The sequence below is a fragment of the Pan paniscus genome, chromosome 11 (genome assembly GCF_029289425.2).
Source record: "Pan paniscus chromosome 11, NHGRI_mPanPan1-v2.0_pri, whole genome shotgun sequence".
In the NCBI taxonomy this organism is placed as follows: domain Eukaryota; kingdom Metazoa; phylum Chordata; class Mammalia; order Primates; family Hominidae; genus Pan; species Pan paniscus.
Window position 1 is genome coordinate 44,160,859 of NC_073260.2, and position 27,983 is coordinate 44,188,841.

The 27,983-nt window shown below is 38.6% G+C and overlaps 1 protein-coding gene across 13 annotated transcripts in view; it reads left to right on the forward strand.

The window, feature by feature from the left end:
* Positions 1–27,983, forward strand: part of FANCC (FA complementation group C) — a 218,486-nt gene that overhangs the window by 29,693 nt on the left and 160,810 nt on the right. For 2 of the 13 annotated variants that reach the window (XM_055117856.1, XM_055117855.1), the window contains exons 2-3: positions 21,201–21,433; positions 22,024–22,182. The exons of 10 other annotated variants lie outside the window; for them this stretch is intronic. The gene's annotated coding sequence lies outside the window, so the exon portion shown is untranslated. The remainder of the gene's footprint in view (positions 1–21,200; positions 21,434–22,023; positions 22,183–27,983) is intronic. One more of the 13 variants, XM_055117854.1, reaches the window with a different exon arrangement.

Here is a 27,983-nt window from a genome sequence, read left to right on the forward strand (position 1 = left end):
GAAACAGCCTGTGTTTTAGAGAAAGCAAGAATGTTTTTAGATAAAAGAAATAATTATTCCATTTATTAATATTAATATTAAATTATAACATTTTATTTTAATGTCAGAAGTACTTGTTCTGTACAGAGATTATTAAGAACTGGGATCATGAATCTGTTGCTGATAAATAAAATTTCAGAGGTCTTGGGATAAATTATGAATTCAGTTTGGGAGAACAGGGGTTCCTTATCAGCTAGAAAAACTGATTTTACTACCATATGGCAGTGGTAAAAAAAAGTCCATACCAAATTCCTTATCTTGGATATGTATCTTGAATTTTTATGCAACAGAACAGAAATACAGTTTTGTTCAGGAAAAAAAATTGCAGAAATACTACTCTGTGCAGCTCCTGTCTAGAACATGCCTGCCTTTTTGTTGTACACAAAAAAGAGAATTTTCTAGTTTAATTCCTTGAAGAGCAATTTGAATGGTTTCCACTTGGGAAATTATGTAATTTCATATTAAATAGCAGGTGGTAAGGTAGTCAGATGGAAATGTTCAGTTCATCCAGCATCATCAGATTGATTTGACAAATGGAATTCTTTTAACTCTATGGAAAGCATTTTTCTCCCTTTATCCTTTGGCAGAGGCAGACATTGTCTGTGGTTTCCCCACAAAAGTTTGAGTGGGTAAACTTTGGATGTGTAAATATAAACAGCAGACAGAGACATTGCCTCTGACAGCTGGAAGGATCCACTGAGGATCTTAGAAGGAGACTGCTGATATGGATGATGTTGGATAGAGAGACTTGAGGGAGGAATTAGCCAATGTGAACATAAATGAGGAATGCACATGCTTAGAAAAAATGATAGTTCCTCCTTAAGTTTAGGTTGAGGTTGTTGAAAATTTTTGCTTTTGATATGGATAAAAACAACAAAAAACTGACTTATGGATAAAAACAACAAAAAACAATAAAAAACTGACATACCATGTGGATGAGCACATGGTATGTTTCTTGGTGAGTGGCTCCATCTCGTACATGATATGTAACCTTGGGCAAGATATTTGGGCAAGATATTTACTTCTCTTTTCCTTAGTTTCCACACCTGTATAGTGGGATTGTGGGGACTGAGATAAGTTTACGGTGCTTATAATTGTCCTTGGCATAGAATAAGCATCATGTAAGTGATAGCTGCTATAAAATAATAATAATTATTATTTTGGTGGATTGAGAAATTCCCTTAAGGAGGAAGCTATTTGCTTCCTCTAATAACCTTAGTATAGTTGATGTATTTATATATAAATGAGATACAGAATTCAGGAGCAAATTATTTAGTGTTTAAGATGATTTATAAAGATATGTTCATATTACCTTTTAAAAATTAAGTTGTGAAGAATACTGCAGGTGCTCGCCACCATGCCTCGCTAAACTCTGAGCCTTTGCACGTGCCAGGAAAGTGCTGTGGCTGGACACTGGGTCTGATGATGCTCCCCTTTTCTTTGCTTGAACAGTAATCAGCCCTCAAGACTCTTCTGGTTTGTGAAATCTTTGTGCCCCCACGTTATGCGTGTGTGCTGCCATTAGATCAATTTCACATTATTATTGGAATTTTTGTTTGCATATCTGCTACCCCACTCAGTTGTGTGTTTTCCAGTCTACTATAAAATGTTTCAAAGATTAAAAATTACATCTTTTCATTAGCCACAGTGCCTGCTGCAGAGTAGGTGTTTTTAGGTAAATGATTGAATGATAAATAAATCATACCGGTCATGACAGTATTCAAAAGAAAACAGTTCTTCTCTTGTTTTCCCTGTAAGGAGCAAGGAAATCTTTCCTGGAAGCCCCTACACCAGACATCTCCACGTATTGGCCTAGGATACAGTCACTGACAAGGGAATGGAATTTCCCTAGTTGGCTTGGAAAAGGCATTTTGTGTTTAACCACAAAGATCACTGCACTGGTTACAAAAATAATACATGATTATTATAGGAAATTTATAAATTAATGAATAAGTACAATAAAATAATCTGGCATTACACAAAGAAAACTGTTGTTAACATTGTGGTGTTTGCTTTCCAGTTTTTGGTTGTATATGTATATGTTTGTGTGTATAGAAGAAAATTGCAATCATATCGTATATAGCTTTTTATAGTCTTACATTTAAGTCTAACATAAGCAGTTTTCCGTACCATTAAGTCATATTTTTCTGAAATTAGACTAATGGCTTAAGTTCCTTCATATGGCTGTATTACAAATTATATAATTCATTGCTTATTGTTGGAGATATAGATTGTTAGCAGTTTTTTACTATTGTAAATATGCAGTGAACATCCTTTTATATCAATCATGTACATCTCTGCTTATTTCCTTACACTAAATTCCTAGAAGTGGATTAATGAGTGAAAGGGTATAAACACATTCAGAGTTTTTTGATATACTTCTCTGATTATCTTTCAGAAAACTTGGACCAATTACATTACCAGAAACCTGCATATGAGTGGCTGTTTAACTGTATTCTTGCCAGTACTGGGAATTTTTTTTTTTCAAGGCAGGATCTTGCCCTGTTGCCCAGGCTGGAGTGCAGTGGTATAATCATAGCTCACTGCAGCCTCAACTTCCTGGGCTCAAGCAATCTGTGAAGTATTTTTTAATCACTGATTTTATAGTCAAAAGTAGTTTCACTCTGCTTTTTTGACTTGTAGTGTTATTTTTCATTTAGTCAGCATTTAGTAGATGTTTGTTGAAAGAAGAAATCCATGTTTCTTGATATGTATATTGTTTATTCACATCTATTATTGGCATTATTATTTTTGCTTTTTTATTGTGATATACAAAAAGTACATAAGCTGTACTAATGTTAAGTGTAAAACTCCATATAATTTATGGCATTCTATTTTCAGTTTGCTGTTTTGGATATTAGTTTGTTTAGTTTATAGTATTATAATAATTTATAATATTATCTCAGCCAAGTCTGTTGGGTGAGATTTATTCCATCATAGTTATATTCTCCCTAGGGCTCCTAATTACATAGAGACTTCATTTTTGGTTCTGACTGAGAAATAAATTATTTCTTTCTCAATTCCTTGATGTTATTTATTACATGTCTATGATTTTTTTGCACAATCCTTCTCTTTGGCAACATACCATTTTATTTATCTTCATGTTCTTCTAGATATCAAAATCTTTTTTTTCACTATTTAGAAGAACCATTAAATTATTTCCTTTTTATGCTTTCTCCCTTATTCCTTGGCTCAGATTTATTTTTTCTGTGTGTGTGCGTCTCTCTCTGTGCGTGTGCGCATGCATATGTTTGTGTGTGTGTGTGTGTGTGTGAGAGAGAGAGAGGAGTCTTAGAGTTCAAGTAAATGATACTTTCCTGTGTTATTTATTAACAGCTACAACTGCTGTTGTTAATATTTATCTCATTTAATCTTTTTTTTGTCTGGTAAGACTGGTACATATCATTGTGCTTTTCATTTAGAGGGAAGTGAAATATTTTGGGCCATACTGTTAATAGTGCTGTGTGGATCAGAGCTGAGATTAGAACCCAGTATGCTAGTGATATGTTTGGATTTCAAATTATAAACTGTACTGAGTTTAGTCTTGCACATAAAAAGAGGCTGAACTGAAGTTTCCAAGATGTTGAGAAATTTACAGTTTATTTAAATTTGAGTCTTGCTCTCAAGTACACTCTTTTCCCAGTTATTTGCAGCTAGAAAAGCAAAAGTCTTCAAGTATAATTTAATATGACCAATAGGAACCACATGACTTTTACAGTCATTTTGTTGCGTACTAGTGTTTATACAACTCATGACTTGACAGCCGACCAAACTGTCTTATCCATCTCATATTAACATATTGTGAATGTAGTAGGAACTGGCTTAGCAAAATCTTGAAACCTCTGACTCTAATATTTGTGGGGTAGTAAAGTAAACAACTTTGGGGCTTTCGGGCTGTGTGATGCACAGCCCGTTCAGGACATTAATGCTTATTCTCTCTGTTGACTCCGTTGCTTTTGTGAACAGTTTTGCCGACAGGTGTTTAGGCTTGCCAAGAGAGATTATTTCTAGCTAGTAGAGGACTCTTGGAGAAAGACATTGGTTTCTACTTAGAAATACAATAGCTAATGATAATAACTGACATTGAATGGGTGTTAAAATGTACCAGGCACAATTCTAAGTGCTTTCTGTGTAATTAATGTATTTTATTATTCACAGCAACCCTACTAGGTTTTTCCCATTTTACAGATACAGAAACGGAGGCATAGACTGGCAAAATAACTTCCCAAGGTCACATAGCTAGTATGTTATAGAGTAGGGATTCAAACTTCGGCAGTCTGCCTCCAAGTCAGCCTTCTTAATCACTCTGTTATGCTGACATTTATTTGATGAAAAGAAAGAGGCACAGGTGAGTCATAAGTGGCTGTTTGTGTTTTTGGAAAATATCTGACTTTATGCCTACTGGCAGCTGGAAATAATTAAGCTGCTTCCATTCATTAAATTTTTATTTTTTGTAAAGTGAGTTATTTGCTTGCATGTAATATTATAATTGGAACATAGTGAGTAAAGTATACCCTTTTGTGTTTGTACAAATTTAGGGTAAGCCTGTATTTTCATAAAAAAAAGTGGTCTTTGAGAAAGAAAGTGTTTGAAACAAAACTTTGAAGAGTGGGTTCAGAATCAGGGTGACAGCCACAGAGTAGTAAGTAATTTGGTCAATGCTCTGTAATAAATAGCAGAGACTGCCTTATTGGTCCTGTGTGCCATCTTGAAGAGCTGAATGTTGCAGAAATGGCAGGCTAAATGTTTTGGAGTAACCCAAGCTGACTCTAGGCAGAATTTGTCTTTGGCATCTTCTCATTTTGCCTGTCACTGGCACCTGTCTCATTCACCTTTTGTCATTGCCAGATATGGTATGGTGCCTAACAACCTTTACTAACTATCAACAAGTCCAGCTGGGTGTGGTGACATGCACCTGTAGTCCCAGCCCCTGGGGAGGCTGAGGAGGAGGATCCCTTGAGCCCACGAGTTTGAGGCTGTAGTGAGCTATGATTGTGCCACTGCACACCAGTCTGGGCAACAGAGGAAGAGCCATCTGTTCAAAACAAAACAACAACAAAACAAGTTTCTCATAAAATATTAATGGATGTTTAATAAAAGGGATATCCTTTCTCAGGGTATTTGCATTTAATAGATCATTCTCAAAGTTTGGGCTTTGGGTTATTTTTGAGAGTTGGCATTTATTGCTATAAACTTCCCTCTTAGAATTGTTTTTGCTCTATCCCATAGGATTTGGTATGTTATGTTTACATTTTCATTTGTCTCAGGAAATTTTTAAATTTCTCTTTAAATTTATTCATTAACTCATTGTTTAGGAGCATGTTGTTTAATTTCTATGTATTTGTAAAGTTTTCAAGGTTTCCCCTTTTATTGATTTCTAGTTTTATACCATTGTGGTCAGAAAAGATACTTGACAAGATTTTGATATTCTTAAATTTAAAAGACTTATTTTGTGGCCTAACATATGATTTATACTGGAAAATGATTGATGTGCAGTTGAGAAGAATGTGTATTCTGTACCTGTTGGATAGAATGTTCTGTAAATGTTTGTTAGGTCCATTTGGTCTAGGGTACAGTTCATATCTGATGTTTCTTTGTTGACTTTCTGTCTAAATGATCTGTCCATTGCTGAAAATAGGGTGTTAAACTCTTCTACTAGTATTGTGTTACAATCTGTCTGTTTCTTGAGATCTATTAATATTGGCTTTATGTATTTAGGTGCTCTGACATTGGGTGCATATACATTTACCCAACATCAGAGCACCTAAATATGTAACATATCCTTTTGCTGAATTGACCAACCCCATTATCATATGTTAATATAATGACCTTCTTTGTCTCTATTTACAGATTTTGACTTAAAGTCTATTTTATCTGATATAAGTATAGCCACTCCTGTTTTGGTTTCCATTTGTGTGAAGTATCTTTTTCCATTTATTTACTTTCAGTCTATGTGTATCCTTATAGGTGAGGCAAGTCTTTTGTAGGCAGTATATAGTTGGGTCTTGTTTTCTTTTTTTTTAAATCCATTTAGCTACTCTGTGTCTTTTAATTGGATAATTTAATCCATTTACATTCAAAGTAATTATTGGTAGGTAAGGATTTACTACTGTCATTTTATTAATTTTTTTCTAGTTTTGTAGATTCTTTTTTTCTTTCTTTCTTCCTTTGAGGTTAAGTGATTTTCTCTAGTAGTATATTTTGATTCTTTGCTCTTTATTTTTAGTGTATCTATTATAGGCTTTTGCTTTGTGGTTACCATGGGACTTATAAAAGTATGCCTTATAGTTATAAAAGGTTATTTTACACTGATAGCAACTTAACTTTGATCGAAAAGAAAATACTCTTTAACTCCACTCCCCCATTTTGAGTTTTTGGTGTCAAAATTTATATCTTTTTATATTGCATGTCCCCTAACAAATTATCGTAGCTATTATTTTTAATTGTGTTGTCTTAACCTTCTTAAAAAAATATATGATGTACATACCACCATTACAGTATTAGAGACTTCAGAATTTGACTGTGTACTTGCTTTTATCAGTGAGTTATATACTTTCAGATGTTTTTGTGTTGCTCATTGCTATCCTTTTCTTTCATCTTGAAGAACTCCCTTTAGCATTTCTTGTAAGACAGGTCTGGTGCTGATGAATTCCATCAGCTTTTGTCGTCCAGAAGTCTTTATTCTTTTCTTCATTTCTGAAGTGCAGCTTTGGTAGGTGTAATATTCCTGGTTGACAGTTTTAATTTTTTTTTCTTTAGGACTTTGAATTTCTTCAGGACAATGTTTCTGCTTAGAGGTCTCTTGTTAGGCATATTAGTACTCCCTTATAAATTATTTGCTTCTTTTCTCTTGCTGCTTTCAGGACCCTCTCTTTGTGCTTGATCTTTGACATTTTGATTATAATATGTTGTGGGGTAGTGTTATTTGGATTAAATCTGACTGGATGCCCTTGATCTTCCTGTACGTGGATAGCTATAGCTTTCTCCAGGTTTGAAATACTTTCTGTTATTATTTCTTTAATAAGCTTTCTAATACTTTCTCTTTTTCAGGGTTCCCCCTTGAACACCAGTGACCCACATATTTGCTCTTTAGATGTTACTCATAAATCCTGTAACTTCATTCCTTTTTCCTTTTTCACCTTTAGTTACGTATTTTCAATTAACCTGTCTTTGAATTCACTGATACTCCTCTAATTGAACAATTCTGCTATTGATGCTTTCTGTTGGATTTTTTATTTTGTTCATTGTAGTTTTTAGCTCCTGGATTTCTGTTTGATTTTTTAAAATTATTTCAATCTCTCTGTTAATTTCTCTGATGAATTTCTGAATTGTTTTTCTCTACTTTATTGAAGTTAGCCAAATTTCCTTAAAACAAGTATTTTGAATTTCTGTCAGGCAGCTTTTCTATAATCCTCTCTTTAGGATCAGTTACTGGCAGCTTATCTTTGTCCTAAAGCATGTTTTTCCTCCTTTGGGCCAGCTGGTTATTTAGTAGTGCCTTGTTCAGTTTCCACATTTGTGAATTTCCTTTGAAACTTCCTGCATTTATTTTTAATTGCTTTTTTTGTCATCAGAGCACATTTGTTATATTACTAATGTTCTTTTAAATATATGAAGACTCATTTTATGACCTAGCATATGATCTGTTTAGAATATTCCATGTGTTCTTAAGAAAAATGTATATACTATTGGGTGGAGAATTCTATAGACGTAAGTTAGATCTAGTTGGTTTATAGTGTTATTCAAGTGTTCTGTTTTCTTGTTGATCTTCTTTCTAGTTATTTTATCTATCACTGAAAATGACAGTTTGAAGTCTCCAGCTATTAATATTCAATTGTCTGTTTCTCCCTTTCTGTCAATTTTTGCTTCATGAATTTTGGTCCTTAGTTGTGTATGTTTATAATGGTTGTATCTTCCTGATGGATTGACCGTTTTATGATTAACAAAATGTCCCTCTCCATCTCTAATAACTTTTTGTTTTAAAATTTGTTTTTTTAATATCAGTATAGCCACAATTAAGTTTCTTGTTTTTGTATGTTTGCATGACATATCTTTTCTATCCTTTTACTTCCAATCTGTTTGTATTTTTCACTCTAAAGTGTGTCTTCTATAGACAGCATATAGTTAGATCATGTTTTCTTAAAGTCTGACAATCTTTGTCTTTTGATGGGAATTTTTTTTTTTTTTTTGAGACAGAGTCTTGATCTGCCACTCAGGCTGGAGTGCAATGGCACGATCTCTGCTCACTGCAGCCTCCGCCTCTCAGGTTCAAGCGATTCTCTTGCCTCACCCACCCGAGTAGCTGGGATTACAGGCACCTGCCACCACAGCCAGCTAATTTTTGTATTTTTAGTAAAGCAGCGTTTCATTATGTTAGCCAGGCTGGTCTTGAACTCTTGACCTCAAGTGATCCACCCACCTTGGCCTCCCAAAGTGCTGGGATTACAGGTGTGAGCCACCGTGTCCAGCCTGATGGGATTGTTTATTCCACTCACATCCATGATATTATTGACATAGTTGGCTTTATGTCTGAACTTTTACTTTTTCTGTATATCTCTTGTCTTTTTTTTGTAACTCTGTTTCTCCTTTTATTACGCTCTTTTAAGTAAATATTATCTGTTTTTTTTTTTTTTTAGACAGGGTCTCACTCTTTTGCCCAGGCTGGAGTGCAGTGGCATGGACATGGCTCACTGCCACTGTTGACCTCCTGGGCTCAAGTGATTCTCCTTCCTTTGCTGCCCATGAAACTGGGACCACAGGCATGCACCACCACACCTGGCTAATTTTTCTATTTTTGATTTTTTTTCTTTTTTTTTCTTGAGACAGAGTATTGGTCTGTCACCCAGGCTGGAGTGCAGTGATGTGAGCTCGGCTCACTGCAACCTCTGTCCCCCGGGCTCAAACTATTCTCATGGTTCAGCCTCCTGAGTGATTAGGACTGCAAGCATGCACCACCATGCCCAGCTAATTTTTGTATTTTTAGTAGAGACGAGGGGTTTCACCATGTTGGCCAGGCTAGTCTCTTAAGTCTTGGCCTCAAGTGATCTGCCTGCCTTTACCTCCCAGAGTTCTGGGATTACAGGTGTAAGCCAGCATACCCAGCCAATTTTTTAATTTTTTTGTAGAGATTTTTTGTTGCCCAGGCCAGTCTCAAACTCCTGGGCTCAAGTGATCCTTCTGTCTTGGCCTCTCAAAGTGCTGGGATTACAGGCATGAGTAGTAACTCATGCCTGTAAGTGAATATTTCATAATGTAGCATTTTAATTTCTTTAATGATGTTTTCACTATTCTTTTTGAATTTTTTTTTTTAGTGGCTACTCTAGAGTTTGCCGTAGAATAAGTTTCAGACTTATGCTCGCTTAATTACCGTGATATATAGAAATGTTACTCCTATACATATGATTTTTGACTTATGTCCTATACATATGATTCTCGACTTATGATGGAGTTATATCATCATAAGTTGAAAATATTGTAAGTCAGAAATTCACTTAATACACCTGATGTAGTGCACATCATTGCTTAGCGACACCGTGCACTGTAGAGTGTTACTTGTTTACCCCTGTGATTGCTGGGCTGACTGGGAGCTGTGGCTTGCTGTCACTGCCCAGCATTGTGAGAAAAGCATACTTGAGAAGAATGTATGTTCTGTTGTTGGGTGGAGAGTTCTATAGATGTCTGTTAGGTCTGCTTGGTTATAGTGTTATTCAAGTATTCTATTTTCTCGATCTTTTTTCTAGTTGTTTTATCAGTAGTTATGGTATCACATATCAGTAGCCTGGGAAAAGAGCAAAATTCAAAATTTGAAGTATGGCTTCTACTGACTGTGTATCACTTTCATATCATTAAAAAAAAGTCAAAAAATTGTAAGTCTAACCTTCATAAGTTATGGATCATCTGCATAGCTTTATTCCCTTCTCTTCCTTTTTTTGTGGCATTATTGTTATACATATTACCTCTCAATGTTATGAATTCAACAATGTTTTAATTATTACTTTAACATGTGTAGTTACTTCCTTAGCCCAATACAACTTGGCTGTTTAACTCATTTGCACTGTGTTTGGCAAATATATTTACATATCTTATTCCTTTCTATATGTTATAGGCCCAACAGTACAGTGTGTACATATCATTTTATGCAATTCATTTTTATGTCAGTTATGAGAATAAGAGAGAAAAAATGTGCATTTATAACTACATAATTAACTTATCAGTGTTCTTTTATTGTGTGGATTCAAATTACCTTCTGGTATTAATTCACTTTTTTTTGCAAAGTGGGTTTTCTAGCAACAAATTCAGTTTTTGTTCTTCTGGGAAAGTCTTTATTTCACCTTCATTTTTGAAAGGTAGTTTTGGGGGATATGGGATTCTTGGTTGACAACTTTTGAGCACTTTGAATATGTTTTCCCGTGTTTTTCTGGGATCTTTTGTTTCTGCTGAGAAGTCACCTGTTAATCTTATTGGGGTTCCCTTGTAAGTAATGGGCTATTTTTCTATTTCTGCTTTTAAGACTTTCTCCTTGTCCTTGACTTTCAGCATTTTCACTACAGTGTTTTTGTTTGTGGATCTCATTGCATTTATCTTATTTGGAGTTTGTTGATGTTCCCAAGTGCCAATAGATTTGGGGAGTTTATATGTTTCTTTTTAAAAATTATTTTATTTTTAATTGGCACTTAATGTGCATATTTATAGGGTGCAATGTGATGTTTCAACACATGTATATATTATGTACTGATCAAATTAGGATGATTAGCATATCCGTCATCTGAAACATTGTTTCTTTGTGGTGAGAACTTTCAAAATCCTCACTTCTAGTTATTTTGAAATATGCATACATTATGTTTAACCCTTTTCCCATTTAGGAAAAAAGGTGCAGCTCACTACCCAGCACTCATTTAATTTTACATTAATGTGCTCTTTGAGGCTGAAGCAAATCTGACAGATTTTCAATGTGAAAATAAAATATAAAAACTGTTTTTGGAGTTATTTCTAAACAGAACTAACATCAGAATTGTCTGAATCATCAGAATCATCTATTTCAGAAAAATTGAATTGAAATGGATCTTTGGCCAGTAACTGTTCAAGAACAATGTTACCATCATGCATAGGAATGCTGCATTTTCTAGGATTTGATATTTTCAGCGATTGAGAATTACTATATTTTGTAAATGGAAATACCAGTGCTAAAAACAGAATGTTATAAATAGAATGATGTTTTTTGTTTCCAAATTCAATGTACTAGAGCTTGCGAAAATAGTAGTAAAAGCGAGCAAAGTTATCTCAGAGTAGACGCTGCAGCCGCATGTATTGTGGGCGAGTATTCTCTGGGCAAACGGGAAAAGGGTTAACTGTAGTCAACCTACTGTACAATAGAATACAAGAACTTTTTCCTCCTGTCTAACTGTAACTTTGTACTGGTTGATGAACCGATAATTATGCTTTTTAAGCTCGTGGAAAATGTTTCAGATCTTTAACCACAGTTAGTAGGCAAAAGTACTCATACTCTTTCTTTGATTTTTGTTGTTGTCGTTCTTGAGATCCTACTCAAATCAATGTGGTGAAACCTTCTGAGGATTGCCAGACCAGATATAATTCTTGGGGTATGACAAGGAATGAGTAGTAGCGCCTTATGAAGCCTTAGGTTAGGTATACATAGAAATAATCATGCTGTTACTTGAGATTGCCCTGCCCCTAAATAAGTGGTCTTGAAGATGTGGTAGGCAAGGGACAGAGAAAGACCAAGCTCCCTGTGACCAGAAAAGGATTATCTGTTATTTAGAGGAAGGGGTTAGAGAAAAGTTGGCCCATTGAATTAACGCAAGAAACCAGAGGTACTGTTAGGATATTCTGCAGACTTAAGTCAGGATGAAAACATATTTAAGAACAAATTCAGCAACTAAGAAACTTCATGTCTTGAATGTGAGAGGCAATCTCCCATATGAAACTGTTAGTTGATGTTGAAAATTCATTCATCCTGATCCTGGTGGTTGAATTAGGAGGAGACCCAAGAAGAGCTTTTGTATTTAGTTTCCTGGTGGTTGGAGAGTTCAAACACTAGACTTGGAAGCAGATAATACCTCATAGTACAAGGAACAGGAACTTTTCTCACTGTCTGGAAAAACCAAGCATCTGGCTGTCTGATTTTAGTGAAATTGTAATTCAGGGGGAACTGATTAATTTTATTAGACAGGGTGTGAGTCCCGTGGCTCCTGCCAGGTGTAACTGAGATCCACTCTTGCCTTCTCTCTCTGCTCCTGCTATTTATGATCCTTATGCTCAGAGTGTGTAGAGTAGGTTTGCATTCTTTTTTTTCTTTTTAGAGACTGAGGTCTTGTGAAGTTGCCCAGGCTGGATTTGAACTCCTGGGCTCAGGCCATCCTCCTGCCTTAGCCTCCTGAGCAGCTGGGATTATAGGCATGCACCACCTAGCTAGGTTTGGGTTTTGTTTGGCTACACTTCCTCCTATTCCTGCCACCAAGGTTTGTAGTTGTCGTTGATTTTAATAGACTATTTTTTAGAGCAGTTTTAGGTTCACAGCAAAATTGAGCAGAAAGTACAGAGATTTCCTCTATACCCCATGCCCCCACATGCATAACATCCCCCTACTGTCAACATCCCCCACCAGAGTGGTACATTTGTTAAAACTGATAAACATGCATTGATACATCATTATCACCTGAAGTCCATAGTTAACATTAGAGTTTACTCTTGGTGTTGTACATTCTATGGGTTTGGACAGATACACATGTGTCCGCTATTATAGTATCATACAGAATAGTTTTATGGCCCTCCAAATCCTCCGTGTTCTACCTATTCACTCTTCCCTCTCCCCTACCCCAGTGGAATTTCTGTTTTTATTTTATTTTATTTTTTGTTTATTTATTTTTTTGAGATAGGTTCTTGCTCTGTTATCCAGGCAGGAGTGTGGTGGCACAATCATAGCTCACTGCAACGTCTACCTCCTAGGCTCAGGTGATCCTCCTGCCACAGCCTCCTGAGTATCTGGGAGTACAGGTACACACAACCATGCCTGGCTAATTTATTTTTCTTCTTTTTTTTTTTTTTGTAGAGACAGGGTCTTGGTATGTTGCCTAGGCTGGTCTCAAACTCCTGGGTTCAAGCAATCCTCCTGCCTCAGCCTTTGCAATCCCAAAGTGCTGGGATTACAAGCATGAGCCACCACGCCTGGCCTGTTTTTATTTTTAAAAATTACTTGAGGAACTAGTTCTAATTCCAGTCCTGTGCTGAACTTGTATCATACATAGTTCAGAGAATTCCTACCTATGTAGGGACTGCAGATATCCTCCTCTTATCCCTTTCCTCCTTTCCCTTTCCCAAATAATGGCAAGTCAGTGCCCATACTGTGTATCAGTCCATTTCATTTTTTGAGATTTCCTTGATGGTCTGCTAATTTGGAGACACTTCTGGACAAATGATAAATTTCTGGCAGTACAAGCCCAAAGTAGTAAGGTTTTGTTCTAGACACTGGAGCTAGAATGAAATTTAAAAATGGTTCCTTGCTTTTACACTGTTGGTGGGAGTGTAAATTAGTTCAACCATTGTGGAAGACAGTATGGAAATTCCTGAAGGATCTAGAACCAGAAATACCATTTGACCCAGCAATCCCATTACTGGGTATATACCCAAAGGATTATAAATCATTCTACTATAAAGACACATGCAAATGTATGTTTATTGCAGCACTGTTCACAATAGCAAAGACTTGGAACCAACCCAAATGCCCATTCAGTGATAGACTGGATAAAGAAAATGTGGCACGTATACACCATGGAATACTATATAGCCATAAAAAGGGGTGAGTTCATGTCCTTTGCAGGGACATGGATAAAGCTGGAAACGATCATTCTCAGCAAACTAATACAGGAACAGAAAACCAAACACCACATGTTCTCACTCGTAAATGGGAGTTGAACAGTGAGAACACATGGACACAGGGAGGGGAACATCACACATCAGGGTCTGTCAGGGGGTGAGGGATTTGGGGAGGGACATCATTAGAAGAAATACCTAACGTAGATGACGGGTTGATTGGTGCAGCAAACCACCATGGCGTGTGTATACCTGTGTAACAAATCTGCACATTCTGCACATGTATCTCAGAACTTAAAGTATAATAAAAAAATTTAAAAATGGTTCCTACTCTCTATTTACAAATTATGACCACTTCATCCAAAGATCACAAATTCTAAAGTGATACAATCTTTCTAGGTAGCCTTAACTAAAAGAGCTGTATCACTCTTGAGTTCCTCTATGCATATGCCAATCATTTCCTCTTTGCTACACCCTGTTTTGAAGTGTCTGCCCAGACAGTAGTACTCATCAACCACCAATCTTTGTGGGATGAGCAACTGACCCCGTAGAAAACTATCTAAAGGGTCTGTTGGCTGGATTGAGCCAATCACATCCTCTTCCCTGAGAATGGGGACCTTGAGATACTGAGCTGATTAGATAATGGTTAGTTCTTGGGCTGAAATTTCGTATAGAATTGTGACCACGTTCTGAACTACAGCATAAAAGACGTGCAAGCTGGGGGAACAAAAAAAGCCACAGACAGCAGAGACAGCAGAGGCAGCTAGTGTACAGAGAGATGCGCTTGAACAGAGCAGAAATGTGGACACCCTGAGATGTGGCAGGAGCTTCTAGTTCCACTTCCTATTTGGACCAGCTAAACCTTTTCTTTCCTTGGGTGTTGTTCATGAGATCTTTGGTCATAGCCTTTTCATAACACCTCTTCCCCCATTTGACTTGTGCTAGTTGAGTGGATTTCTGTTCTAGAGCTGAAATGCAGTGCCAGCAGAATCTAGTGCAATAGAGTCTTATGTAATTAAAGTCCTAAAGACTCTTTGGGTTGTGAGACACACAAAAAGATAGAAAACCAAGGTTGATAATCAGTACAAAATAACTACATGTTGGGGTACCCTTCAGTCAGTCAATGTCTTCCTCACCGGTAGGCATTTAGTGACTCATTCACCACCCTTCCCTCGTCGAGGCTAAAGAATGCCTACGTCATTTCATCTTTTCTCAAAAAAGAAAAACATTCTGCTGTTTTCTGCTTCTTTATTGATCACACTTGTCCTTAATTCCTTCATATAACCTCAGGTAGAATATTAGTCTAGGTGCCAGGGGATGTGGGTTCTGTTCTTGTTGGGGTTCTAAAGGGATGGATGGTCTCTGTAAGGTTCTTCATCTCTCTGCACCCCTACCCCCACACCTTTGCTGGACAGTGAAGAGTTATGCTGATCACCGATTTCTAGCTGATAACTCCCACAAAACAAGGTGTGAATAAAGAGGGTGAAGAAATCAAGCTACGTCACAGGCATTTGCTATAGATGAAATAAATATGCCTATCCCTCACTTAATGATGTTAATTCTAAGAATCCTGCCAGTAAGTGAAAAGCTAGAAAGTGAAAAATTACTTCTGTTAATTTTTTTGTTGTTGTTTTGGTTTTGTTTTTTGAGACAGAGTCTTACTCTGTTACCCAGGTTGGAGGGCAGTGGCGTGATCTCCCAGCTCACTGCAACCTCCACGTCTCGGGTTCAAGCAATTCTCGCCACAGCCTCCCGAGTAGCTGGGATTACAGACATATGACACCACGCCCAACTAATTTTTTCTATTTTTAGTAGTGACAGGGTTTCACTGTGTTGGCCAGGCTGGTCTCGAGTTCCTGGCCTCAAGTGATCCACCCGCTTGGCCTCCCATCTGCAGCCGGCTAACTTATGTTAATTTTAGTGGTAAAAGTTATGATGTGTTCCATCCCAACCTAAGATGTCCAAATACTTTCTACAAATAGAAAAATATATCATTGAGCAATGAAAACTTTTTATTAGTAAATAATCCAAAATTAAATAAATGTAGTTGGTACATAAAATGTGTTAAAATGATGCTTTGATGCCTCAATAAAAAAGAGGAGGCGGGGCCGGGCGCGGTGGCTTGTGGCTGTAATCCCAGAACTTTGGGAGGCCAAGGCAGGCGAATCACGAGGTCAGGAGATCGAGACCATCCTGGCTAACATGGTGAAACCCCGTCTCTACTAAAAATACAAAAAAATTTAGCCAGGCGTGGTGGCGGGCACCTGTAGTCCCAGCTACTTGGGAAGCTGAAGCAGGAGAATGGTGTGAACCCGGGAGGTTGAGCTTGCAGTGAGCCAGGATCGCGCCACTGCACTCCAGCCTGGGAGACAGAGCGAGACTCCATCTCTAAAAAAAAAAAAAAAAGAAGAAGAGGCTTGATGGGATTGATGGAAGAGGGAAGGAGCCATACTTTGGAAGGTGGTTGGTGAGTCAGGTGATAAACTTTTAAGGCGTGCATTCAGCAGCAAAAGTGCTTAATAATAATTTTCATTGGGGATTTTGACAGTAGAAGAAACTCCTAATGTGGAAACCTTTGATATATTGGTAGAAGGGGATCTTCAGATCAAAAAAAAAAAAAGCAAGATGTAACTTTGCTTCCCTTTTTGTAATTTGCAATTCATACACCTCCTTGCAGGATGCGATATTAGTTTCCCGAAGCTGTTATAGCAAATTACTACAAACTTGTTGGATCAAGAGAACAGAATCATATCTTGTTGCAGTTCTGGAGGCCAAAAGTGTGAAAACTGACATGGCCACATTCCCTCTGGGGACACCTTCCTCTCACTTCTGGCGGCCAGCATGGCATTCCTGGGCTTGTGGCCGCATCCCTCCAATCTTTGCTTCTGTCTTCACTTTGCTGCCTCCTCTGTGTCTGTCTCCAACTTCCTCTGCCTCTGTCATAAGGTTGCATGTGGCCTACCCTACCCTGATATTCCAGGACAAGCTCCTTCTCTCAGGATCCTGAATGTTACCACTTTGTAGTAGTTGTTGTTGTACAAGGTAATAGTCATTCCTTTGCCATGTAAAGTAATATTCACAGGTCCCATGTGCTAGTGTGGGAATGAGGTGCCGACATTTGGGCTGCTAATTCTTTGTTGTGGGAGACTGTCCTGTGCTTGGTAGATGTTCAGCGGTGTACCTGGCCTATGCCCACTGGGTGCCAGTGACATCTTTCTCCCAGCTGTGACAACCAAAAATGTCTTCAAACATTGTCAAGGGTCCCCTCTGGGGCAAGACTGTCCTTGGTTGATGAGCACTGCTTTAACCTAATCAGATCCCATTCTTATCCCACTCAAATATGCTGACTGGTAAGTTTCCAGTCTCATTAAGAAGGGGGAGGGTGGAGAATGGATGCTGGAGAGGTGACTGCTCCTCTCCACTACACCTAACATTCTAGTGAAGTCCACAAATGGGCCAAATCGAGCAGGATTATGAAATTTTTGCTAGACCCCTGTTAGTGTATTCTAACATTATGGCATTTTATATTAGTCAACTAAATCTCAATATTATGTTTTTAAAAAATCCTATGGACCTCTGAATCCCCAAGTTGGGTTTCTTCTACTTTACCTATGTTAAATATGTTAAATACCTAGGTTGCCCTTTATCTTAGAATTTGTCCATGTATCACCTCATTCTTTTTCAGCAGGTCCCTTTCTGGAGGTTTTCATACTCAGTTGGATTTATCCTCCCTGCGACTGCTGCCTGCTCCTTGCCTTGCCATGCGGCATTAGTAGAGTATGAACTGCACATTTAGCACAGCAGTTTATGCACTAGAGAATCAGGATTGGAATTTTTCTGAAGTATCTTATTTTTCTGTGAAATAATTGAAACAGAGTATAGACACATTTGCTGTTTTGAAGTTTTTATGATTTCCAAAGTAATAAATGTGCAATCTCACAGTTCTCCGGTGGCTGATCTCTGGAGTGCTTGCCGTTTCTCCGGGTGGGTGCTTTGTACAGGCTCCCCTCTCGTGTTGGCCTGCAAGTGCTCTCGCTGCGACGGGTCCCTGACCGGTACTGGATGAGAGGACTAGTACTGGTGCAGATGTTGGCATAAACAAAAGCTGCAGCTTTTTAATCATGACTAAGGCATGGGGGAGGTTGACATATAATGGTTCCCAGAGTGTCCCTCTCAGACCAATAAAACATAGCAAAGCTATGTGATAACCAGGCTGGAATGTATGTGAATTGTTCGAGTGAGTCTGTGTCACTTGAACTGTACTGGGCAGTACCTAGGGGCTTCATGTAAGGCATGAAGGGCTCCAGAAAGAACCCGCTCTTTGCCTTCAGTTGTATTCTATATGTTTAATACACAGCACAGCAGAAGCAATCAGCTCTCCCCAATGTTATTTATCCCATAAATCATCTTTCCTTACACCTACGTATTTTCTTCTGTATTCAATTTTATTAATGGATCATCTGATCTCCAGCTTTGCTGGTTTGGAACCTCTATGCTCATCTTAAGCTCCTCAAGGAGAAAAGGACTATTGTAATCATCTTTCAACGAGTTTGTAAAAACAATTCCCCCATCACAGCACTGTGCCTCATAGGGTTTAAAATTTGACCGAATGACTGACTTTACATACATCCTTCCCAGACCCTTTAGGACTACTGCTCCCCTAGAGGTTTTCTCTGCCCTTTGGAAAACAGGTAGGGGAAGAGGGATCTAGAAATGGCAGTATTCATTAAGATAGCCAAAGCTTGATAGGAAGAGACATTCATTTTACTGTGGTAATTAAAGTGAAAATGGGAGAATAAGAAGGCATGCTGCTTCTTTTTCAGGAGTCTTGGCAAGGGTTCTAGTTTTAAAAGAAAGAGACACAGCCAACTAGATTGAAATGATGTGGAGTTCATCCCTCCACAGTCATATTTTACTGAGCCATTTTTCAATAAATGGACTAAATTGTCCCTTGGAACTCAGTAGGTGGTGCTCTTGTGCCATAGCATAGCATCGGCTTTGGAGAGGTTCTGAGAGCACAGCGGCTGGTTCCAGGGCCTGTGTCCTGTCAGTCCCCTTTCATAGCTGCCAGGCACACACCTGGAGGGCATCACATGGCTGGTCTGGTGAGAGGCTTTCTGTCTTTGGAAATGAGGGGGTGAATTAGGGTCTTTACCTTCTCTAGCCTGTCTGAGCTCTGCTTTCCAGGGGAACCTAAATGAGAGGTTTTCTAACCTTTTAAAGAAAAAAAAAATGTGACTCTTTATCCAAACAATTATGATGTGTATTGTTACCAGTTTTCCAAGATTTTTTATATTGTTATTCATCCGTGATTCCTCAAATCAAAGTTCCTTTCCACATAACTCAGGGTATCATTCTTGTTTATGTTTTCCTTTATGTTAATGTTTGTGTCCTGTTTAAGCTTCAGAGAAGATTCAGTAGAAAGAAATAAATATGTAGTAGAGAAATTTGGAAGTGATGAAGGAATACAGGTGAAAGCCATCGAGTTCATGCAGCAGCTAGTAGTAACTTAGCTGACAATAGACCCTTTTGGCAGGAGCCCATTGCTTTACTCCTTTTGCTATATAATGAGTTCCTTGGTCCGAAGTTGGTTGTGATACCATGATGGTGAATAAGGAATCCAGTCAAGTCCACATTTGGTGATGCTGGAGAAGTGTGGTGGGCAAAGAAGATAAATTTAAATCCAGAGTGAGTTAACTATTACAAGGAGGACAAATCTGTTGCCTGAAGCATTTCAGGGTCTGCTTTTTCATCAAGTTTCTGTAGGGGTTGTATAAAACGAAAGTTACTTCACCTATATCCACCAACTGGTAGGGGAGAGGCAAAATGCTAGTGGGACTCACAGCCTGGATGTGCTGATCTGACCCATTCAGTCACTTGTGATGTCGAAAGGCTACCAGCCAGGTCCGAGTGAGGCCAGGCTGTGGGGCCAGCAGCTGGGCTCCTGAGCTGTGCTGCTGCAGATCCAGTGATGTGCAGTGTGTTTTGTCAAGACAGAATGCTTCCTCTCCAGTCTACTGTCTAGTATCTTGTGCACTGAGTTTTTAGGTTTTAATGACCGTAGTCCTGATTTACATACTTTGCAGTTGATTTTTTTTAGCCATCTTTTAATTCTGCCTTTTCAATTTATACTTTCTTATTTTTTAATTAGCTTTTTAAAAAAGCACCCTAAATATACTGATTTTTGTTGGTTTTTAAAATCACCTTAAATATATGTTGTTGGGATTATTTTAGTGTCTTAAGTATACTTTGTTAGGATTTTTTAGCATCTAAATATACCTATTTGTTGGACTGATTAACTTCATCTGAAGTGAATTTGTGATCTAATGTCTGATATTGTTAGTTGCATTTATTTCTTCATGTACTTTAGAACTTTGGTTAAATGACATGTTTTGAATGAGGTTTTAAAAACTTTTCACTCATTCAGTCATTTTTCGCCTCTTTCTCCCTCTCTGCACACTCTCCCCTGTGTAGCCTCATTCTGCTTGTCTCTGTCTGGCTTCCATGGAGCCTGGGTGCAGAACTAGCTTTCACAGTGGGGGCTTAGTTACCTGGGCATTCACGGCTGCTTCACGCAGTGCCTGGTCCTGCCTGACAGGTGTCCTCCATCCTCCCTAGACCGCCACTCCATAGGAGGCAAGGATGCTGCGAGCCTTCCTTCAGGCATGGAGGGGTAGGGCTCTAGTCAGCACCTTCCATCCCACCTTCCAGCAAGGGTGCTAGTTTCTCACTCTGTCGTTTGTGCCTCTGTTTAGCCCCCAACCCTTCTAAGACCCAAACCTACAGTTTCATTGCCTGTTTTTGGACCCTAGCATAGGAGGGGCTGGCTGCTCACGGTTTTGTCCTCGGGGTCTTGCCTCTTTGTGTTTCTGTCCCGTATCGATTTCATAGAAATGTTTATTTTGTGTGTGTGCTAGCCTGTATCCTTTTCCTTTTTTCTTTTTATGTTTCCCCTCTCATTGCTGTATGTTTGGAGTAAAGAGAATCCATCCAAGAGTGAATTTACCGAGCCATCTTAACTGGAAGTCACATGGGCAGAGAGTTTAAAGGAAAGAAAGATATTTGGTTTTACATAGTACTGAAAGCTAACCACAAGAACGCTTCCTATGTGAGCTCAGTGACCCATAGCATATAGTTACTTAAACTCCGTCTGAGGCTTGCAGGCCCCAAAAGATGAGTGGGATTAGGCAGGTGGGATTTATTAGGGTGCTATGGTTCTCTACAAAGGTTTCACCTTCTATTTTTCATTTTGGTGGTAATTTTTTAAAAATTCATAATTCCACACACCTAAATGCCTGCAATTCTAACTAAGTAATGTCTTAAAATTTCAGTGCCTGGAGTTGTGTTTGTATTGGTGCCAGGGAGCACTGCTTTAAATATAGGGAGATATTATAAAAGAACAGAGATGAAAATGTAAATAACGTGTTTGAGCTAAGAGATTGCCGTTGCAGTGGTTCTGAAGAGGAAAGTGATGCGTGAATTAAGCTGTCTCCCTGCATGTGTTAGTATTGGCCAGTCAACAGAACCTGCCTGTCAGTACCAAGACCTACATGGTTAGTCCAAAGTGAGTTTCAATGACTGCATCATTGATCACGCTGAATTAATTTTGTCAATTTAAATTTTACTCATTTTGTAGATTTGTTGGTATTTAATTTGTATATTTTTTATTTTGTGGTTGTGTAAGAGTTACAAGCATAAAGGTTTTACTGGTTTATGTTTGTTAATATTTAACTAATAAGAAAAATGACTTTAGATAATACTGGGTGCTCTCAACAGTTTTTAAGTTTGAGAACCATGGGTCAAATGGTAATTTAACTCTTGCTGTTGGTTGCAGCAAGCACCTTGCATTTGATTTTGATGTCACTCCTGCTCATGCTTCCTGACCTGCTTAGCTCAGGATCGTTTCTCTCTGGGGACTCTGACACCTCCATGCCGGGCTGGTGCCCCTTCCTCATGCTGCCTGCAGCCCCCTGTGTTTACTTCTCTCCCAGCCCTTCCCACAGTGTAATCTGTGTATGGGTCCCAATTTCCTCATTAGCCATAAGTTGCTTGAGAGTGGGGAACACTGTCATCTTTTTATTTGCAGTGATTTTCAGAGCTCTTGTCATAAAATAGGCTCCTAATAAATGTATGGGTTTCCTTGTTTTTGTTTAGGTAGTAATAAATTACCTGTAGAATCAAGGAGAGAAAGAGGCAGAAATAACTTGGAGCCAAGTCACAAGGCAAGAAGAAGCTTCGTAATATTTTAATAACTAATGTGTTCCTCAGCTCACTTTCTAACTGGTCTAACCAAAACCCGAGTCTTACTGTCAGGTAAGTGAAGTGAGGACAAGAAACGCAAGGAAAGGAAGTAATGATTGTAATAGAATGCATGAGGGAAGGCTGGTATTTTTCAAGTCCGAATGATGGCTCCTTGGTGCTCTGATGGAGAACAAGGTCAGAGATTTCTGTCTTAGCAGCCTCGACGGCAAGCGCTGTGGTGAAGGGATGCTTTTATTTTGAGGCCAAGTCCAGAGAATAGCTCCTCTCCCCCCATTGCTGAGGTCTTGGGTGGGAGAATTGAGCCTAGTAAATCCCCAGAGTTATCTGCTAGATTCAGTTTCCTTAATTCTTTGCAAAGTCATCTGAAGAGTATATATACATACTCTGCACCTGGATTGACGTTGCCTCCTCCAATTCCTTAGACCCAGATTTTGTTTACAATTGAGATTTGTTTGAAATTATCTGCAAATTTCAGGTCTGTGTTTTTGATTAGACTGTCTCAGAGGTGGAACGCCACTGACTCAACAGAGAAATAGCCAGCTCCTCCTAGTGGAACTTTTCTTAAAACCTCATTGGTTTTAGGAGGAAAAATACCATTTGTTTCTTTCATAAGCACTTAATGGGAACAAGAATCTTTTATTGTGACTTTCAAAAAAAAAAAAAAGCCACAAACACAGGGGTAAATTGACCAATCTTACCCTGTGAAGTGAAGCAAAGAAACATTACATTTCAGCAAATTAAAAATAGTTATCAGGCTTTCATCAAGGAAGAGGAAGAATCTTGTCAACTTAAGTGGAATTGAACATAAATTTCTTAATTTTATATTTGATTATATTTTAGGGGGTTTTAAATATTTTCTGACAAGGTCATGGTGCCCCTAGTTGATGACATTGATTGGAAGCTAAGTATTTGATTTGTCTTTTTTTCTTTTTCCATAATTAGTGTGTTTTGTAGCATTCTCTCCATACATCTCCTGTTTGGTGCTTATTTCATGAGAGAAAGGACCTCATGCTGAGGGTAAATGGGAAAAAAGTGCACTTTATCAGGTCGCCTCCACTTTGAGAAGCTTATATGGTCCATATTTGGCATGAGTAGACTTAGCTCTCTGGGCTTAGAGATGTTTTAGAACAAAGGAAAGCATTCTTAGACTTTCTTGTCCCCCTGACAGGTACCATGTATAGCTACTTTTGTGTGGTTTAAAATGAGCTTTGTTTTAAATGTTAACAATCTTGGAGCTACAGGGGTTTCTATCAACATAAAATCAGTCAGAATTTTATCTGTTTTATTTTTCTTCTACAACAGCCTTGTTGCGTTTTTTTATGTATTTATTTTCCATACATTTGTTCAGTACATATTTATCATGCTCCTACAATGTGCCAAGTACTGTGTGAGTTTGTGGGTTTCAAAATATGCTCAGCAAACTAGGTCCTGAGATGTGTCAGCTAGGATGTGTTTGATTGCAAGTAACAGGAAAGCCAAAGAATGGTGTTAAGGGATTAAGCAAAAAGAGCAGTTCCACATTTGGCTCCTTCATTGCCTCAACTATGCTGTGAGGACACGGGGCTGTGATTCTTCTTTGCTGTTTGCAGTATGTTGGCCAGTCCCCTCAGGTTTCCTTATCCCTGGGTCTCAAGGTGACTGTTACCGTTCTGAGTATCACACAAAGACTACTATGTCAGATATGGAAAAAAGTGAACTCATTTAAAACTGAGGAAAACTGAGAAACCTTTTGTTGAAGTTCAGTTCTCATGCTCTATATTTCCATAATATACCTGTTCCTACAGTTTGATAGGCGAGCAAAAGTAAATACCATGACTGGTCTGTACTAGCCATTCCCAAAATGTGGCTGAGGGCCCAGGGTCCCCGAGACCCTTTTAGGAGGTTCACAAGGGTAAAACTATTTTTATAATAATGCTAAGCTGCTATTTGCCTTTTCAACTCGCATTCGCTCACTAGTGTGCGGTGGCATTGTCAAGAGGTTACACGATAGATGATGATGACCTCTCTCTGACAGCTAATGGAATGTGTGTTTGTATATTTTGTCTTTTTAATTGTTCTCAGTTTTAGTTTCTGGTGGTAAATATCTATCTATCTATCTATATCTATCTATATATATAGATATATATATACACATACATACACACACACACGTATATATATAAATAAAACTCTTTGGGGTCTTCAGTAACATTGAAGGGTGTAAATGGGCCCTGAGAACAAAACATTTGAAATTACCTGCTCTGTGTGAATCAAGATTCACCCCTGGCACTGGGGGATATCCCAGTCTCCCTAAGACATATGGCCTTGAGATTCCTGGACAAAACTCTTAACAAAGAGGAAATGGAGAGCTTAGGGCTGCTGGGTGGGCAACTAGCAGTGTGTGCAGCCCTGTTCTGAGGGGGCCCTGAGGAGACAGCAGGGCAGGGATGCAGCATGTTCTCCAGGCCCCACCTCTGCTGGGCCTGGACTGGAGCCACTGTAGGTTTGTCATTTGTGTGTTGTTGGTTTTTTAATTGTGGTAAATATAAATAAGATTGTAACCATCTTAACCACTTTTACATGTAATTCAGTGGCATTGATTACATTAACATTGTTTAACCATTGCCGCCATCCATCCCCAGAACTTTCCCGTTATCCCAAACAGAAACTCTACCCATTAAACAGTAACATTCCATTACTGTCTCCCCTCGTGAATTTGCCTCTGTGAATTTGACGATTGTAGGTACCTCATCTGTGTGGAATCAAAGAATATCTGTCCTTCCGCATTTTGTCTGATTTCACTTAGCATGGTGTTTTCAAGATTTATTCCTGTATGTATCAGAATTACATTCCTTTTTAAGGCTGAATGATATTCCAGTGTGTGCATATGCCACACTTCGTGTATCCTTTTCTCCACTGATGGATATTTGAGTTGTTCTGACTTTTGGCTGTTGCGCTGCTATGAAATTGGGTGTACAAATATCTCTTTGAAACCCTGCTTTTAATTCTTTTGGGTATATACCTAGAAGTGGGATTGCTGGATCAATGGTAATTCTATGTTTAGTTTTTTCAGGAACCACCATACTGTTTTTCGTAGCAGCTGCGCCATTTTACATTCCTACCAGCAGTGCACGAGAGTTCTGGTTTCTCTGTGTCCTCATCAACACTTGTCGTTGTTTTCTTGATAGTAGCCGTTCTAAGTGAAGGGAGATGGTTTTCTGTTTGTTTTTAATGAATTAGGATGCATTGCCCCAGCCTGTCACCCAGCGTCTCCTCCCTCTTTGTTATCTTTCTTCAGACACTGCTCAAGTGTTTTAATGCTTTTACTTCCTTTTCTGCTCTCATGAATTGTGCTTGGTGAGCTCCATATTCTTGTAAGGTACATTTTCCATGAGGTTTTTGAATATGTCCTTCTCCTAAAGGATAGAATTCACCAAAATGAGGAACCTTTAGTCCTGAGGTAATACTCTTTGTTGCCTGCTGTACTTTGAATCTGAGCCATGTTATCTCGGTGACTCAGACCATGAGCCCCTGTGGACAGTGGTGTATCTTTGTATCATGGCTATTTGAGTTCATAAAATAGTACTTAGCAAGCAACCAAACTCTTGAGCAATTTATATGTGTGAGAAGAAGGGCAATGGCAGTGGTCCTAAACTGATGCCATTGTGAACTTGTTCCTTTTCAGTATCTTGGATGTTTGCATGGCCCCATGGCTGGTTTCCCTTGGTACTTTATCCCAGCCCCTCACCTCTTCCTGCTTCTGAAGGATCTGCTCCCACCTGGCAGGAAACAGGGACAGGATCAAGCATGTGTGGGTCCTTCACTGGACACTGCCTTCTGTTCCAGCGTCTGCATCTCTCTGCTCATACGACTTTGCTTTAGTCCCCTCTGCATAGGAATTTCTGAAGGTCTTTATTTAATTTCTTTATTTTCTCCTGGAAATACTTACTGAGGGATCTAACAGCTTCTGTTGTTTTTAGTCTGCATACGTGGAGAAGGCGAAATCATGGTTTGTTTTGATTCCTTAGGGACTGGGTAAATGCACTAAAAGATACATTATGCAAGAAATGGAAAAAGTGGATTTCCTTCTGATTTTTCATGCCAATTGCTTTTGCTACATTAGTATATGCTGTGCGTGTATGCACAAAATACTTGTTAACATCCTGAGTTTTCAGGAAATATGTTATAAAACATTTACCTTTTTTATTTCTTAAAAATGCTGAACAGTATTTCTCTAAGAGCTAGTAATGAAATGAATTTAGGTACATACACTAGGCAGAATCATAAGAAAGTCAAGGACTTACATTTGGAGCAAGATAAAGGATTTTGGTATTGAGCAAAAAATATAGTCAGCTGTCAATTGTCTAATAGGTTTGTAGATTACCTGCGATAAAAAAGTAGTACATTTGTGAAAAAAGTTGAAATTACCATAAATCTGAAGAATCAGCCCCATTTTTCAAGGCATGCATTTTTTGGAGCTGCACAGAAGCCACCTTATATGTCTGCTTCGTGTGACACTGTCTTATTCCTCCGTGAATAATGAATTGAACGTCTCTCCCTCTTTGTGACAAAGCCCTCGGGGGCAAAGCAGTAGCCGTACAGGTAAGATAGGGGGTCCAGAAAGCAGGTTTTGGATTTTCCCCTCCTTAGAGCCAGGACTGGAAAAATGGAGTCATTATTTGAGGACTGGAAGGAAAAGGAGGGAGCAAGTGCTAGGACTGTTATCTCTGCCCATCCTGGTGGGTGGTTTTAATATTTCCAGACAGAGAACTCAGTTAAAAAAACAAACAGAAAATACATACTATTTCAACAATTTGCAAAATTTTGTTGTATTCATCAAGTACTGTCCATCTTTATTCACATTTATAAACTGTAATACTTTTTCCTTTTTTCTTTGCCTGTGGGGTGATGTCTTTATGGTAAATGTGTATCTGGAAGTTTTTTATTTTTTATTATATTTTAAGTTCTGGGATACATGTGCAGAATGTGCAGGTTTGTTAGCCAGGTATACACGTGCCATGGTGGTTTCCTGCACCCATCAACCTGTCATCTACATTAGGTATTTCTGCTAATGGTATCCCTTCCCTAGTCCCCCAACCCCCTGACAGGCCCCGGTGTGTGATGTTCCCCTCCCTGGGTCCATGTGTTCGCATTGTTCGACTCCCACTTATGAGTGAGAACATGTGGTGTTTGGTTTTCTGTTCCTGTGTTGGTTGCTGAGAATGACGGCTTCCAGCTTCATCCACGTCCCTGCAAAGGACATGAACTTAGCCTTTTTTATGGCTGCATAGCATTCCATGGTGTATATATGCCACATTTTCTTTATCCAGTCTATCATTGATGGGCATTTGGGTTGGTTCCAAGTCTTTGCTATTGTGAATAGTGCTGCAATAAACATACATGTGTGCATGTGTCTTTATATAGCAGGATGATTTATAATCCTTATATACCCAGTAATGGGATTGCTGGGTCAAATGGTATTTCTGGTTCTAGATCCTTGAGGAATCTCCACACTGTCTTCCACAATGATTGAAGTAATTTACACTCCCACCAACAGGTTAAAAGCGTTCCTGTTTCTCCACATCCTCTTCGGCATCTGTTGTTTCGTGACTTTTTAATGATCGCCAATTCTAACTGGCGTGAGATGGTATCTCATTGTGGTTTTGATTTGCTTTTCTCTAGTGACCAGTGATGATGAACTTGTTTTCATATGTTTGTTGGCTGCATAAATGTCTTCTTTTGAGAAGTGTCTGTTCTTATCCTTTGCCCACTTTTTGATGGGGTTGTTTTTTTCTCGTAAATTTGTTTTAAGTTCCTTGTAGATTCTGGATGTTAGCCCTTTGTCAGATGGATAGATTGCAAAAATTTTCTCC